The sequence below is a fragment of the Eurosta solidaginis genome, chromosome X (assembly GCF_040869045.1).
Source record: "Eurosta solidaginis isolate ZX-2024a chromosome X, ASM4086904v1, whole genome shotgun sequence".
NCBI classification, from domain to species: Eukaryota; Metazoa; Arthropoda; class Insecta; order Diptera; family Tephritidae; genus Eurosta; species Eurosta solidaginis.
In genome coordinates, this window is record NC_090324.1 from 93943831 (window position 1) to 93962362 (window position 18532).

General features: G+C 38.4%; 1 protein-coding gene across 14 annotated transcripts in view; it reads left to right on the plus strand.

Moving 5' to 3' along the window:
- Nucleotides 1–18532, plus strand: part of ey (eyeless) — a 2912801-nt gene that overhangs the window by 683105 nt on the left and 2211164 nt on the right. The gene's annotated exons all lie outside the window — the stretch shown is intronic.

Below are 18532 nucleotides of genomic sequence, written 5' to 3' on the forward strand. Positions count from 1 at the left end.
AAAATATTATAATTATTAAAAAGATCTCGGAAAACAACAACTTTCCCACAGAGCTAACCAAGAAAATAATTCGCGATTATTATTCCCGACCCAGTGATAGCGTTAATAAAGAAGCTAAAAACGTCAAGATATACAAGTCTGCAACATATGTCCCGAGATTATCAGAAAGAATAAGATATTCGAACATGTATGACAAAGAAAACGTGCGGTTAGCTTTCACCTACGACAACACACTACGGAAAATTTTCAGTAATCTAAAAGATAAAATCTCAACACAAGAAAAATCGGATATTGTATACAAGATTCCTTGCAATGGTGACGGATCCCACATATGCGAGAAAGTATATGTGTGTACTACAAAAACAAAGCTCAAGACAAGGATATCCGCACACAAATCGAACATAAAATTAAGGAACAATTTTGCGGACAACAAAACAGCTTTAACTTCGCACTGCCAAGATACAGGACATTACCCGGACTTTGACAATGTTGCTATTTTAGAAAAGGAGAGAAATTATAATAAACGTTTCATGTCAGAAATGCTACACATAGTGGACACCCCTAATGATAAGAGGATGAATTTTAAAACGGACATCGCGAATTGTTCACATGTCTACCGTAACCTAATCAGGAACAACAAACATTCGTGATACATTTTTTACCCACCCACACAAATATAAAGGCTTCGTCTTCGTTTTGAATTTAATTGTAATGCTGAGATGACCACGCATTTATGTATTCTCCGTCTATTACTTTGTTGTTTTGAAAGTTTTTTGTTTACAATTACTGTTCCTTCATTTGTTTATACTCTCTGTTTAGATTATCAATCGTTGTTTCATTTTATAGTTGTTTTGTTAAATGTTAGTCTTGCAAGTGCAGCTTAAGATGTAAGTTGTGTTAATAATGATACATGTTAATTAATGTTTTTAGGTGCATATATTTGTTATAAATACGTATTGTATTTTGCAGTCCTGATGATGACTTCAGACTGAGGTCGAAATATTGACATTAAATTAAATTAAAACCAAATAAAAGCGTTTTATTTAAGCCGGCCTTGAGCTCAACAATAACAACAACGGTATATACTAACGGCCAAAAAAGAAAATAAATTATGGAAAACCGGAGAGCACACCGAGAAGTTGAAGACGTCACCAACGTCTACAAAAACATCAAGAAAGGTTATGACAACAAAACCCGAAAACGCGTAAAACAATAGCAACGCACTACACATCAGACCACAAGACTTTCAGAGTCTACGTTGTTTCTGGAGAGGTGTAGGAGAAACGGAATAACACCGAAATTTATCAGCAATGCGACCAAAAACATTACTTACATTATCAACAACAACATCAGCAACAGCAAAATACCAACAAAACTTTCAAACATCGTGAATACATACATAGAAAAGATCAAGTGGAAACTTCTAAATATTATCATAGCAATAAAGCACGAACTTCTGCGTCAAAAAGGAAATAAGGTAAATAGATTAAGGACAGAAATAACACAATACATCAACACACACGACTCCATGGCATTCTTCAAAAGCGAAGAACTGTCGACGAACAAACTCAAAACGAACATGAAAACGTCACAAGTTAACAAATATGAGGATCTTAAACGAAAACAAGAACAACTATTGAATATTAGGGTGATACCGGAATGGATTGCAAACACGACCAACACACAAATACCTACAAACATTCAATGGCTCCTTTCTCTAGGACCTAAACATGCGCTGCCAACAGAAGTGAGTAAAATTCCACTGTTAAAAATAATAGCTGACGGAGAAAATTACATACAGACAATTAAAGAAAAAGAGAAACAAGAAATTGAAAGAAACAACCTGACGGCACTTCTGCAAAATCACTTAAACATGACGACAACTTCGGTTAGAGATAGATTTACAAAGGACCCCCTGCGCTCTACCAAACAATTTTTAAGGAACAATGAACAACTATTAATCCTCAACGCAAATAAGGGAAACGTCACAGTAGTGATGGATAAGTTAGAATATGACAAAAAGATGCAGATGATCGTGAATGATATTTCTACATACAGAGTGTTAAAGCGCAACCCCACCTGTAGGCTACAACAAAAGAATAATGAAATAGTAGAAAAAATGTACAACAACAAATCCATCGACCTAAAAGAAAAATTCCGTCTTAATTGTAAAACAGCAAACCCGCCCCGAATTTATGGGCTGCCCAAAATCCAAAACGAAGACATTCCGCTTATACCTATTTGTTCGTCTGTCAATTCTCCGTCCTAGTCTTTGTAAATTCGTTGTCCAAATTTTAAAAAATTTAACGCGGGTATCCAAGTATAATGTAAAAGACGCGATAGACTTCAAGAATAGGATTAAGGATACTTATGTGTATGATGATGAGTGTTTAGTGTCGTTCGATGTTGTTTCCTTATTTCCCAGTATCCCAGTAGATTTGGCCCTTGATATAATAGATTCCAAATGGGACCAGATAAAAGAACACACGTCCATGGCAAAAGAGCTTTTCTTGACCGCTGTGAAGTTCTGTATCAAGGAAAACCGATATTTTAAATACAAGGATAAAATATACGAGCAACGGTCAGGAATGCCAATGGGATCACCAGCTTCACCTGTAATAGCGGATATCGTGATGGAAGAACTGTTAACCAGATTTGAGACTGAATCGGTGAACAAACCACGATTACTAACAAAGTATGTGGACGACTTATTCGCTATAATAAGAACGGAAGATACGAACATAATGTTGAATACACTCAATGGATATCACAGATCCATCAAATTCACATTGGAACGAGAAAAAGACGGAAAAATACCATTCTTGGATACATAATTTCTTAACCATAGATTGGTACCAAAAACCAACAGCCTCGGGGAGGCTCATAAATTTCTACTCACAACATGAAAAAAGACTTATTTTGAACACTGCTAATAATTTTGTCAGACGAGTTTTGTCCATCAGCGACAATATTTACCATGAGAAAAATATTATAATTATTAAAAAGATCTTGGAAAACAACAACTTTCCCACAGAGCTAACCAAGAAAATAATTCGCGATTATTATTCCCGACCCAGTGATAGCGTTAATAAAGAAGCTAAAAACGTCAAGATATACAAGTCTGCAACATATGTCCCGAGATTATCAGAAAGAATAAGATATTCGAACATGTATGACAAAGAAAACGTGCGGTTAGCTTTCACCTACGACAACACACTACGGAAAATTTTCAGTAATCTAAAAGATAAAATCTCAACACAAGAAAAATCGGATATTGTATACAAGATTCCTTGCAATGGTGACGGATCCCACATATGCGAGAAAGTATATGTGTGTACTACAAAAACAAATCTCAAGACAAGGATATCCGCACACAAATCGAACATAAAATTAAGGAACAATTTTGCGGACAACAAAACAGCTTTAACTTCGCACTGCCAAGATACGGGACATTACCCGGACTTTGACAATGTCGCTATTTTAGAAAAGGAGAGAAATTATAATAAACGTTTCATGTCAGAAATGCTACACATAGTGAACACCCCTAATGATAAGAGGATGAATTTTAAAACGGACATCGCGAATTGTTCACATGTCTACCGCAACCTAATCAGGAACAACAAACATTCGTGACACATTTTTTACCCACCCACACAAATATAAAGGTTTCGTCTTCGTTTTGAATTTAATTGTAATGCTGAGATGACCACGCATTTATGTATTCTCCGTCTATTACTTTGTTGTTTTGAAAGTTTTTTGTTTACAATTACGGTTCCTTCATTTGTTTATACTCTCTGTTTAGATTATCAATCGCTGTTTCATTTTATAGTTGTTTTGTTAAATGTTAGTCTTGCAAGTGCAGCTTAAGATGTAAGTTGTGTTGATAATGATACATGTTAATTAATGTTTTAGGTGCATATATTTGTTATAAATACGTATTGTTTTTTGCAGTCCTGATTATGACTTCAGACTGAGGTCGAAATATTGACATTAAATTAAATTAAAACCAAATAAAAGCATTTTATTTAATCCGGCCTTGAGCTCAACAATAACAACAACGGCCAAAAAAGAAAATAAATTACTAATTGAAAAACAATATTTCTAAAATTTTGATGTTGCTTTGCCCGGGGTGCGAACCCAGGGCATACGGTGTGGTAGGCGGACCACGTTACCATCACACCACGGTGGTAATTAATTGTATAAGTAAGTTGCCTTTACATTATAACCCTTACGGGGCAGCAATTATGAATTTATAGAATACGAAAATGAATTATAAACAACGACAATAAACCACTGTCTATACTAAAGAAAACTGAACAATTTATTACTTTACACGCATTTAATGAATCTTAGTTTTAGTTTGGAACTTTATATGGTGCTTAGCTTCTAAGTTGTTCGTTGCAACCCCTACGTGTTGCAAGGCCGGCGGCAATGTTGAAGCCAAACGCCTTCAATAGTTGGGAACCACTAGTGTTTCTTCATTTACAGCTGTTAGCCACAAAGCTGCACGGCTGTTGGAAATCTAACGGTGGTTCTCTTTCGAAGTTAGGGTTCGTTAGTGCTTCGCTCAAATGCAAAGTGGTAGTCTACTTTCACGACGACAGCAGTTGAGACAGCGGTCCAGGGCAGCATTTTCCAGTTCAGGTAAAATCCGGTCTTTTCGGTAATATTTAACGTTTGTAAATTATTATATCTATAGGTATTTATATTTCTGATTTTCAATTCGATTTTTAACCCGCATATATCTTCGTATATGCGGTTTCTTCTTCTTAAATAAACCTATACATTTTTATATTATATTTTATTAATTCCTTTCTTTCATTTCCTTCTTTCCGTTTCTTCGCGTTGCCGTGAGTTCGAACCGGCATTCAATTTAGTTTGTGCATAAAAACAATGTATTTATAGAATATGGACAACAAACGAAAGCTGTGATGAGATATTGGAACGATTTTCCGTCATCCCTTGTTAAATTTGGTTTTGAGACAAACCGCTTTCGGCGATGTGCCATCATCAGTGTCGATTTTCGTTTTGATCTGTTGTTGTCGTTTGTCCTGTATTCATAGTTCGTAGTTACATGAGCAGGTATTGTCAAAATTGATGCCTGTGTATGTGCTGCGTGTTCATTCAGAACCGAGGGTGGTTTACTAATCGATTTGTGTGGCTGACTGGGGTAGGTAAAAATCCGTGATTTTAGTCGTTTGACCTTCTTTGTGGGTTTGTTGTTTTGGTGTGTTAATTATTTTGTGTTTATATGTTGTTGTGTGTTTGTCTGTTGTACCTGTGTTATTACTTTGTTTCTTGTAAAGAAGTTTTAAAGGCTCGAATATTGTGTCAGAAATTGTGTTTATCTTTTCGTTTATCGTTCTACCGTCGAATGTTTTCTGTTTGTAGATTTCCATCTTTTCGAGTACGTTGAGACGTCGGCCTTTTGCTTGTATGGGAAGAACGCTAACTGTTTTATTGATGTTTGCTGGGGAACATTCATTCTCGGCTATGTGATTCGCGAAGTTAGACTCGGGTATAATGTTTGGACCCGACACAATAATACACAATATCTCAAATCACCCCCAACAGCATAAAAATGTAGCATTAATGCACTTGGTACATAGACTTGAAAGAACACCTCTTACACAAGAGACATATAAGAGAGAACTTGAGGTCATATATAATATAGCTGCAAACAACGGATATAAAAAAGCACTAGTAGATAAGCTCAGAAAGACAAATGGAGAACAAAAAGAAATAATGAAAAGAAAAGAATAGCTGTACAACTATGACATATACTGGAAAAGCAACATATATATTGGCAAACTTCTTTAAAAATACAACATTAACACAGCATTCAAAACATCGAACAATCTAGGGCGAAAACTAAGAACTAACACTAACTCAGAGGATCCGTTTAGCAGACACGGCGTATACAAGCTTACCTGCGGATGCCAGCATAGTTACATAGGACAAACAGGACGGCAAATAAGAATGAGGTTCAGAGAATATATTAGAGATTACAATAAAAAAATACGGAATCCAAACAATATACCCGAGTCTAACTTCGCGAATCACATGGTCGAGAATGAATGTTCCCCAACAAACATCAATAAAAGAGTTAGAGTTATTCACATACAAGCAAAAGGTCGACGTCTCAACGTACTCGAAAACATGGAAATCTATAAACAGAAAACATTCGACGGTAGAATAATAAGCGAACAGATAAACACAATTTCTGACACAATATTCGAGCCTTTAAAACTTGTTTACAAGAAACAAAGTAATCATACAGGTACAGCAGACAAACACACGACAACAAATAAACACAAAACAATTAACACACCAAAACAACAAACCCAAAAAGAAGGTCAAACGACTAAAATCACGGATTTTTACCTACCCCAGTCAGCCACACAAATCGATTATTAAACCACCCTCGGTTCTGAATGAACACGCAGCACATACACAGGCATCAATTTTGACAATACCTGCTCATGTACCTACGAACTATGAATACAGGACAAATGACAACAACAGATCAGAACGAAAATCGACACTGATGATGGCACAACGCCGAAATCGGTTTGTCTCAAAACCAAATTTGCAAGGAATGACGGAAAATCGTTCCAATATACATCATTTATCCACCCTGTCGGAAAATCAACAAAACAAGATAAGTCTGTTGATCAGTGCTTTAGTAGAGGGTAATTTTTATATCCCTGGTTGTCTATGGTCTCGAGATATAGGCAAAAACGTGGGCCCGGGAACGCCTAAACAGTGTTTTCACATTATGTGTATCAAATTGATGCTGTTGATGAGAGCTTTAAAGTAATTGTCATTGTGATATTCGATTTAGTAGCATCAACCTGGAAAAACTGATAAATATACATGCGAAGCCGAAATAAAGACATGAATTAATAATACACACATACCTATTTACATACGTCCTGTTCGATTTGCCTGAAATCTTATATGTAGAAAGAAAGCCTCAAATGTGTGTTAGTTTGTAGCCGGTGTTTGAAGAGATGCGCCGGGCGATTTTGTTCAAACTTTCACATAAGTTGCGTAAACCTCACGGGGTGGTTTGCGCATAGGTTTGGTTGCGGTCGACGTACAAATGCGTGCGTTATGCGTGTTAGAATGAAGAGGTGTTTGTGATTTTTTTCAAAATGGCGACGCGTCTCTTCAAATGTTAAATCATTTGCTTGAATGTTTGACGGCAATAACGATGATGCGACGTTTGAACGTTGCTGTTTTGTCGCTACGTAATCTACACACAAACACAAATGTATGTTTTCATTTTCGAAAATTCTTTATTCCGCTACAGCTGAGAGACCAAGAGTGTGTGTTGTAGTAGATGTTCGATTTGTATTGGTGCCGTCGTTTTCGCATCAAAATGCAATGTACAATGCTGTTGTGAGTGCGTTGTAGTGAGAAAGATAAAATGCAAATGTATATGTTTATCTCGAATGTCTTTGCCGTTTCGCGATTTCACATCTTTCACTTATGCACTGCTATAGTATTGAGAGAAAGACTGTCTGTGTATTAGAATCTCGCTTAAAAGTGATGCTATTCGTTTCGTTGCTTGACCCGGCTTCGTCATATTCATAATAATTGTTTATCCGATTAACACGTGCGATTCAAAGTAACAAAATTTCTTTTGATTTTAATAGCGTTTTCTTTTCTGAAATAAATTATTGCCTGAGTAAATGGTAAAGCCATATAGCGTTTTCTTTTCTAGAAAAAGTGTTACGCTTTTTATACGCCGCGCAAGGGTGGTAAATATATTTTGTTTTATACTAAAAATCAGGTACGACTTTATGGGGTATTTCGTTTTTTGTGAAAATTGTTGCCTACTCGCAACGCAAAAGCGTTACACTTGTATCCTGCAACTCTGCTAAACTAGCTGATCGTGACAATTATTTTCGTAACTTCACAAATTTTTAGCGAAAAAAAAATTTGCTAATGAATTTTTATTATTATTGACAGCGTGTTTGGGAAAATCAGCTAATACACGGGGTAGGCATTTACGTTCTTTGCATGCATTATAAATGTTGAAAATTTTCTGGTGTTGGAGTAACTCTATTAAGGCTTTACCATTTACTTAGGCAACAATTTATTTCAGAAAAAAAACGCTATTAATAGAGTTACTCCTACCCCAGAAAATTTTCAACATTTATACTGCATGCAAAGAACATAAATGGATTTCCCGTGTATTAGCTGATTTTCACAGACGCGCTGTCAATGATAATAAAAATGCATTACTAATTATTTCCTTCATTTCAATTTTCTTCGCTAAAAATTTGTGAAGTTACGAAAAGAATTATGTTTTATAATTTATAAATTGCCACGATCAGCTGGTTTAGCAAAATTGTAGTGTAAAAGTGTAACGCTCTTGTGTTGCGAGCAGGCAACAATTTTCACAAAAGAACGAAATACCCAGTAAAGGCCTTACCTGTTTTTTAGAATAGAACAAAATATATTTACAACCCTTGCGCGGCGTTCTGACATAAACAAAAAATTTGTCTGCAATTCAAAACGTCCGTTTCAAAGTGAATAAATTTAATATTTTGCCGATAATTTGAATTCAATTTATTTGAAAATTGCGACAAGAATTAAGTGAACAAAAAATTACAGAGTTTAATTTGGTCGAAAATAAATAACCAAAAAGACAATTTCAAGTTTTTTGTTTGACATTGTATGGAGAAACGGAATACGCGACTTTGCCAAGCTATGTGTATAAATCATATTATGTGCATTTCGTTAACAACGAAATGATTCAAATAACTTTCGATTTTATTAAAATTTTTTATTTATTCTAAATTCAGATTGGAAATTAGAGTCATTTGGTATGTCACAACATTTGCCAGTGTACAGACGACTATTTGTACAAAAACTTTGCCGTGATACCGTTGTTTTAGTGTCGGCATTCATTGTAAGTGCACAAATCAAATGGTTAATCAGTATTTGAAGGAAAAAAATCACAATGATGGGGCCACGAAGAAATATTGGTCGACATTCACGAAGAACACAAAATATATCGAATGAACGGCAAAATCAATCTCAAGAAGAAAGGGAATAACGAAATGAAACTCAAAGACAACGTACTTCAAGGTTACGCTCCGGTCAATCCGATGAAGAAAGGATAGCACAAAATGAAGATATTAGATTGCAAATGCGAGCGATCCGTAGAAGATCGAGTGGTAATGAAAATGTACGAGTAGTGAGAGCACGATGCGCTGTCCAATTACACGTTAATGTTGCTGCGAATGGTGCTGCATTTCGGTACGATAATGCAATAGACTATAGTTTGCATAAGATGGTTATTATTGGCGCTATGGATAAAGTGTGCCAATACGGTAGCGCACTTAAATTCAAAACAGAAGCTAGGGGAATGTGAGGGGCATGTGGGAAAGTACAATTGCCGCAATTGGAATATCCACCCTAACCATTGGCTACATTACTGGCTGGCGAAAGTAACGAATCAAAACAATTTTTGAATAACATACAAAGATACAATAGCTGCTTTCAAATTACCTCATTTTGTGCAACAAATATTGTTAACTATAAAAATTTCATGCCAACATTCAAGGTAATTACATCATATGTCATGTCAAATGTTTCCGTTGATACAGTCCACTTTATCGGATTTATACAAGTACGCATGTCAACCAAGATTTTTTGGCCTCCTCATTTCAAATTCAAGGCCCAGTTTACCACAAAATCAGCGCACTGCTTCCATTTCCCGAACGCGGCATCAGTTCTTACAAATTTATTTCATCCTAAACAATCAGGAAGAAATAAATGCTCATCATGCAGTGAATAGACAAACAAATAGAGCAATTTACGGCCAAATTCAAGAGTTATTACACGAACATAATGCATTCGATCGTATGTTTACGGCAGCGATTGATAAAATGTCTTCGGATAATCATAAAATTTTCATTCGAGCTAACAAAACTCCGGCCGGTGAACATGCCGCCAGATTTAATGCACAAACAAATGATGAAGTTTTTTTTTTTTTAGCATCCAATATATTTTGCCAACTGTATACATAGAATACATCTAACAAATTTTTCGTTTTTTATGATGGGCATGGATGGATTGCTCTCAGTAGTGCATCCATTTTTTTAAGAATTTATTAATACCACTTAATAAACTTGGTGGGTATGGATGGATTGCTCTTGTACTGCAACTGTTTTCTTAAGAATTCATCAGTGTTGAAGATCTGTGATTGACTTTCTTTTCAGGCGCGTGAAATTAGTTGGTCTTGCTGACAGGGCTAGAATGAATGGGTTGGGGTGAGTTAGAAACCTCGTGTTGTATGAAATAGCGTACTTTTTAATTTCTTCAGCTATTGTTGGAACCTTTAGATCCCGTTTACAATCATTCTAAGGGTTTTCGATTGGAATCTTTGGAGAATTTCTATGTTTGAGTTTGCTGCAGTTCCCCACAGTTGTATGATGAAGCTGCAATTGTTATTGTTGGGCAAGAATTTGAATCTCGAAACATTTTATTGCATCGGGGAAATAATCAATTGCAACGTGTCAGCGAAACTCATCGTTTTTATGGTGCATTGCAATATCGAATTCTATTCTGTCGTGGTGAAGAGGGATATGCGGTCGACGTAAAAATGAAAGATCCGGCAAATTCCAATAGTGAGCTGAATAAAACGGTCAGTGCCATGAACTATTATTCGTATCGAATTAGGGTCAGACAAAATGAGATGAACCATATTTTACAATGCCGACAACTTTTTCATCAATACATTGTCGATATGTACGCAAAAATTGAAACCGAAAGATTGAATTTCATTCGTTTTAACCAAAATAAGTTGCGTAGTGAAGAATATATTCATCTTCGGGATGCCGTTCAAAATGATGGAAATGTTACTGATTTGGCAAAATACTGATTTTACCTGAATCATACACAGGTAGTCCGCGACATATGCATGAATATGCTCAAGATGCAATAAAATTGGCAAGACATTAAAGTCTATTTATTTCCTGGGTAATTTGCAAGTAATATACATGATATTGCATCCCGAGTATTTCGACAAACGTTGAAATCGCTCATTGATTTTATTGTCAAGCATGAGTTGTTTGGTAAGGTGCGATGTTTTATATACACGCTTAAGTGGCAGAAACGAGGCTTGCCACACGCCCACATTTTGATTTGGTTATTTGAGAAGATAACTACCGATCAAATTGATACTATTATCTCAGCTAAGATACCAAATCAGAATATTGATCCAACTTTGTTCGAAATTGCCACCAAGAATATGATTCACGGACCGTGTGGAGATATAAATCGCAATTCGCCATGCCATGTATGGTTGACGGCGAATGTACAAAGAAATATCCAAGACCATTGCTTGCAGAAACTGTAATGGGAAATGACGGTTATCCATTATACCGTCGTAGAGAGACAGATGATCGTGGGAGGACTGCAACGATTAAAGTCAATCGCGCAGATATGGAAATTGATAATACATCGGTCGTTCCATATTCGCCGTTACTGTCCAAAACATACAGTGCACATATGTATCAATGTTGAATACTGTAATTCGGGCAAGTTCCATAAATACATTTGCAAGTATATTATTAAGGGCAGTAATATGGCCGTCTTTGGTGCAGCTCGCGATAATCAACATGATGAAATTCATGAATATCAAACGGGAAGATATATCAGCACTAACGAAGCCGTTTGGAGAATTCTTTCCTTCCCCATACACGATCGTAGTCCAGTTGTTGCTCATTTGGCTGTTCATTTGGAAAATGGGCAGCGTGTCTATTTCACAGCTGACACAGCCCAGGGAATGGCCGAGCGACCGCCAGCCACGACTTCATTTTTTACGTTATGTCTGAATGATCATTTTGTACGCACGTTATTGTATTCTGAAGTGCCGAAATATTATACATGGAACGCATCTTCGAAATCATGGGAAAAAGTAAAAGTGGAACCCCTGTAGATGGTTACCCTAATGTATTTTCGACAGATACAATAGGACGGTTATATACAGTTCATTCATTGCAACAAAATAATCCAAACCAACAATTACTTTTTTCACTTGAAATGTACAATGAAGTGCTGATTTTAAATGAAGACCTGTGTTTGTTAGGTTAGGTTGAACTGGCCGGTCCATGAGGACCTCACATAGACTGATTGAGTCCGTAGTGTTACCAGAAGTGTGTTTTAACGACCAAACTGAAAAACCCTATCAAAAACCAGGACCTATGTTATAAAATAACTCCGTCCTCTTTGCAAATACTAGAAGTTTCCTAGGACTTAAGCCACTTGCTGCTTATAGATCTGACAGCTGTATTACTCCTAATAGCTGGAGTCTTAGTCTGGCAAATGCAGGGCACGAGCACAGAACGTGCTCGATCGTTTCCTCCTCCAACCCACACTTCCTACATCTGCTATCACTGACCAACTGTGTTTGTTAATTGCAAATAAAACATTGGCACAATTAGGTTTAACTGCACTAAACCGAGCAATGCATGAAGCCTTCAATCAAGAATTGCAACGCGAACGACAGTATGATCCGAATGAACTTCATACATTAATAGCACAAATTTGCCTAAACTAAATCAATAGCAACAAGTAAGGAAGGCTAAGTTCGGGTGTAACCGAACATTACGTACTCATCTCATAGCTTTGGGGACAAAATAAAAGAAAATCACCATGTAGGAGAATGAACCTAGTGTAACCCTGTGTTTGTATGAAATTGGTATCAAATGGAAGGTAATAAAGAGTATCTTAAAAGGGAGTGGGCCATAGTTCTATAGGTGGATGCCTTTTCGAGAAATCGCTATAAAGGTGGACCAGGTGACTCTAGAATGAGTTTGTACGATATGGGTATCTAATGAGTATTTTAAAAGGGAGTGGGCCTTAGTTCTATAGGTTGAAGCCTTTTCGAGATATCGCCATAAAGGTGGACTAGGGGTGACTCTATAATGTGTTTGTACGATATGGGTATCAAATGAAAGGTGTTAAAGAGTATTTTAAAAGGGACTGGGCCTTAGTTCTATAGGTGGACGCATTTTCGAGATATCGCCATAAAGGTGGACCAGGGGTGACTCTATAATATGTTTGTACGATATGGGTATCAAATTAAAGGTATTAATTAGGGCTTTAAAAGGGAGTAAACCTTAGTTGTATATGTGAAAGCGTTTTCGAGATATCGGACCAGGGTGACCCAGAACATCATCTGTCGGGTACCGCTAATTTGTTTATTTATGTAATACTACGAACAGTATTCCTGTCATGATTCCAAGGGCTTTGGATTTCGCCCTGCAGAACTTTTTCATTTTCTTCTACTTAGTATGGTAGATGTCACACCCATTTTACACAGTTTTTTCTAAAGTTATATTTTCCGTCACAAAAACCAATCCAATCACCATGTTTCATTCCTTTTTTCCTATTTGGTATAGAATTATTTCATTTTTTCATTTTTCGAAATTTTCGATATCGAGAAAGTGGGTGTGGTCATGTTGTATGTCTTAATGATTCACTCATTCTGACATACTTTAGCACAATTCACAGGTCAGTCAACTGACAGCCAACTGAAAAATAATATTTCATTTTAGTTCACTTTTTATGGATACGATTTGGGTATATGGGGTGGGTTTCCCTCTCACCTTTCACAAATAAAACCACTACACTTCCTTCAAAAATTCACAAACAGGTAGGCTTTTATTTTATGTATAATGCTGATTAGTATAAACTAATGATTTTAATTAGGTAGGTAAATAGATTATTTTATATTTTAAAATCACTCAAACTTTCACAATAAATATCTCGCGACAATGGTGTCGATAGCCGGTTGGTAATTAGCGAACTAAAAATAACTTCTGTTTCCTGGACCGCTAGGAGTCAGGAAACTCTTGCATGTATATATGTATATTTATGTAAATATTAATATTTGAAACAGTAAATAAAATTCATCGTTTACAGGGTGGATCATTAAGGTGAGTATTTTACAAATTTGAAGGATATTTCATTAGTATTTTACATAAGTTTAACTAGTTCAATCAAAGGTAAGTAATTTAGCAAAGGGTGAGTATTTTAAGCTAGGTAATATTTCAGTATTTCATGTTAAATTCATTTTCTATTCATTTTAGTAATTCATTAAGGAATTTTAAAATTCAATTAGATTGGAGCGCATGTCTCCAACATGGCGGCCGGCTTGCTCCGCTGAGGGAAGCAGCAACTTCTCCATCTTCTCCAAAGTATTAACCGCTGTTGAAAACAAGTTCCGCAAGCGCTTTTGCGTGGCTTTATTGTCTGCTCGCTTCTTCCTTGGTTTTAGAGTCACTGTCCTTTTTGGCGTGTTTGGTTTCGGTGCTGGAGCCCCGGTTCTGTTGTTGGGCTTTTTCCTGCGTTCTTCCATTGGCCGCTCACGGCGAAGCAGCGTGTGATGAGCGAGGTCAAATCGGCGGCAGCTATCATTGGAGCTGCATCCGCCCGTGACATTTGAGGTTTCCAAACAATTTATACAATATTTGTGCGCCCGCACCGACTCATAGGGTTCGTCCGGGGTCATAGCCATAAACGCATGGCAGTAATGCAATGGATGCCTTTGGCAACACAGCCGGCAGATGCTGAAGTTTCCATAACGTGATCTGCAAATAAAAGTCAAAAGAAAGGTGTGTCAGATGAGTATGGGTGTTGAGAGAGAGGTGTGATGGGAGTCTCTAGAGTTGGCTGGTTTGGGAAAGATACATAAGGTGAGGGTGGAGAATCTATTCTGCTAGATGGAGGACACACACTTTTGATATGGGGCGCGTGTATATTCCGCCTTAAGTACGGACATCTACTACTCGAACGTTTTCGTCCGAGCCAGAGTGTAGTCGAATAATGCGTCTAAGTCGCCATTCATTGGACGGAAGAAGGTCATCCTTGACGACGACTAGATCACTTCTCTGACGTTTGTCTGCTGAGTCTTCCATTTGGTCCGCTTATGGAATTCTTTGAGATATTCATTTTTCCAGCGCGTACTAAACTGATGAAGTAGAACTTGCAGTTTCTGCTATTTTTGTGAGTGACAGATTTTTGAGAGTTGGGTTCAGGTAGGGAGAGGAACGGAGCGCCACGGAGGAAATGTCTAGGAGTCAGGGCGAGTAGATCATTCGGATCCTGAGACATCGGAGTTAGAGGCCTAGAATTAAGGACTGCTTCAATTCGAGTAAGGAGTGTGGTGAATTCCTCAAACGTAAACTTGTGGCTTCCTGCCACCTTGAGCAAATGGGTTTTAAAACTGTTGACGGCTGCCTCCCATAATCCGCCCTTGTGTGGAGCGTACGGAGGTATGAACTGCCATGATAGTCCGTGAGTAGCATATTTCTGAGCTACGTCGGAGGTGGCTTCCTTGATGAACGAGGTGAGTTCCTTCTGAATGACACGACTGGCCCCGATGAATGTTTTTTCCATTATCCGACATTAATTTATGAGGAAGTCCACGACGGCTAACAAGACGAGCGAATGCCGCTTTAAATGCGGCGGTGGTCAAATCTGAGCAGACTTCTAGACGTACTGCTTTGGTCGAGAGGCAGACAAATACACAGACGTAGGCCTTTGCGTAAGATGCTTTCCGCAGAGTAGAGGATTTAACCGAGAAGTGTCCCGCAAAGTCAACGCCGGTGGTATGAAAGGGGAGAGAAAATGTGGCTCTTTCAGCAGATAGTTCGGCCATTATTTGAGATTTGGCCTGTTGCTTGTAGATAGTGCATCTTTTACAGTGGAATATGGTCTTCTTCACCTTTTGTTTAAGTCGAGGGATGTAATACTCCTGTTGTATCATGCGTGTCATCAATTGCTTTTCTGCATGCAACAAGGTGGAGTGGGTAAAATCTAAAACTAAGGAGCAGGGTCTCGAACTTTCGGGAATGATAATAGGGTAGCGGTCATTGTTGCTCAAGTCAGCATTTGCAAGTCGACCGTTCACCCGCATTATGCCTGATTCGTCGACCATAGGGTTTAAGGGTAATAAATGACACTTTTTACTCAGGGGTTTTCTGGACTGTAGATCAGCAATGACTTCAGGGTAATATTTTTGTTGTGTCATCCGTATCAGACGGACCTTCGCTTGCTGAACTTCCTCTTGAGATAGGGTGACCGTTTTGGGGATATCAAGACTTCTCGTGCGACTAATAAACCGGCACAAATACGCAACGACTCGTAGAGCTCTTGCGAAGGAAGAAAAGCGGTCCAGCAGATCAGGGGTTTCTACTGCGTGAAATGCTTGAGTACGCTTTTGTTCTGGTGGAGTAGTAGTTGGAGTATCTATCTTGGGCGAGGAGGTGGAAGCTTTTGACAGCCACTTTGAGCCTTTCCACCATTGAGTGCAATTGGCGATATCTAGCGGTATGCATCCTCGCGTTCCAAGATCTGCCGGGTTATCTCTGCTGGGTACATGACGCCAAGAAGCGTTACTCACGTTTTGGAGAATTTGGGAGGCCCGATTTGCTACATAGGTCTTCCAAGTGTGGGGTGATTTTTCCAACCACGCCAATACGATGGCGGAGTCTGAGCAGAGAAAAAGCTCACGCGGTGTCAAACTAAAGTGAGAGCTTATGTATTTTACTAATTTAGTGAGTAGTAATGCTCCACAAAGTTGCTTTTTGCAACGAGAAGATGAGAAGAGAAAGTGGTGTCGCTAGTTTGTACTCGCAAATAAACACAAGCACAGGATGCTTTCTCTGAGGCATCTGAGAATCCGTGCAGTTGAAAGGGTGTGGTGGGAGAGAACTCGACCAATCTGGGTATTTGTATTTCGCTTATCGCAGAGAGGTTTTCGCGAAAGCTGTTCCATTTATGAAAGGCGTCGGGTTTGACCTCTTCATCCCAGTCCGTTCCCTCTAGCCAGAGTTCTTGAAGGAGAGTTTTAGCCATTATCATAATTGGAGATGGCCACCCTGCTGGGTCAAACAATTTTCCGACCGCCGACAATATTTGTCGCTTAGTTTTTGAGTTTTTTGCAGGGATAGGGTCGTACGAGTATGAAAAGGAGTCAGTTATAGCACTCCATTTTATGCCGAGAGTCTTAGTTGAGCTTGCGTCGTGGAACTTGAGAAAATCTTCATCAATTATATCAGATTTCGGGATTGATTTCAATATTTCGGGGTGATTTGCCGTTATTTTCTTAAGTGGAAAACCGGCTGATTTTAATGCTTCGATAACCTGCTGAAGCGAGTATATAGTGGACTGTATTGTATGTTCGCCGGAGAGTATATCGTCTACGTGAGTTTCTCGTAGCAATACATCGTGGGCGAGTGGGTGGGTGGATTTTGTGTGTTCTGCGAGTTGATGCAGAGTGCGTATAGTCATATATGGGGCACAGTTGACGCCAAACGTCACTGTTTTTAATTTAAAATCTTCCATTGGCAAATGTGGAGATTTTCGAAACAAAATACTTTGGAAATCTAGATCTCATTTGAGTATACGAGCACTAAGTCGTTTTGGAGGACGGGGCCTGTGTGTAACACATCGTTTAACGAGTTGCCAGAGTGGGCAGTTCTAGACGCGTTAAAAACAACGCGTACTCTCGTTGTTTTGCTGTCGGGTTTTAAGGCAGCGTGGTGGGGGAGGTAGAACGACGAGTACTTTCGGTTCTCGATGACTTCGCGTGATGAAGTTGCCTCCATATGGCCCATGGTGAGGTATTCCTCCAAAACTTCTGAGTATTTTGCCTTAATTCTGGTCTTTTCTCCAAGGATCGCTCGACGCTGATGTATTGCTGCTGTGCTGCAATTCTCGAGTCTCCAAGTGCAAGGGTACTAGGGAATTCCTTTTTAAATGGAAGTTTTATCACATATCGGCCATCTTCCTGGCGGTGAGTGGTTTCTCGGTAGAGGTCCTTGCAAAATTGGTTCTCTTCCGAAATGGCTTGGGTGTCAGGTATTTCTTCCTGTTGCCAGAACTTCTGCAATAATTCACTAAGGTTGTCGTCTGGGTTTGAAATAACTTGGGTGGAGAATGCGTTCACTTGTTCTGTAATGGGCCCGCTGAGTATCCACCCAAATATTGTATTTTCGGTTAACAACGAACCACTTATGTTAACGTGTAGTCCTTGGAGTATTATTTGCGGTGTGAGATCGCTGCCTATAACCTGTCGATTTTCGACGGGGTAAAGCAGTTAGGGTCCGCGAGCGGCAATGTGGCAAATTCTTGCAAATCTATTTTCGACACCTTAATGCTGGGTAAGAAGTGGGTTAGCTTACGCAATAATATCGCTTGGGTATTTATTTTTGTTTTGTGATCCGACGAGCATAGTGTTATCTCGCAGGTATTGTTGGAATTTTGAACTACCGATCCGCTCATTCCCGAGATCTTACAATGGGTTTCATTGGTTGGTAGTAGCAAGAGCTTCTGGATTCGAGACGCTACAAATGTCTTCTCCGAACCATGATCTATTAGTGCACGGATCTTGTGGTGTTCGCCATTTGCTTTCACCGTGACTAAAGCTGTGGGTAAAAGAGTAGTTTCGCTACTAATCGCGAAGTGAGTTGAAGTCGAGTTTTTCTTAAAAGTGTTTTGAGTG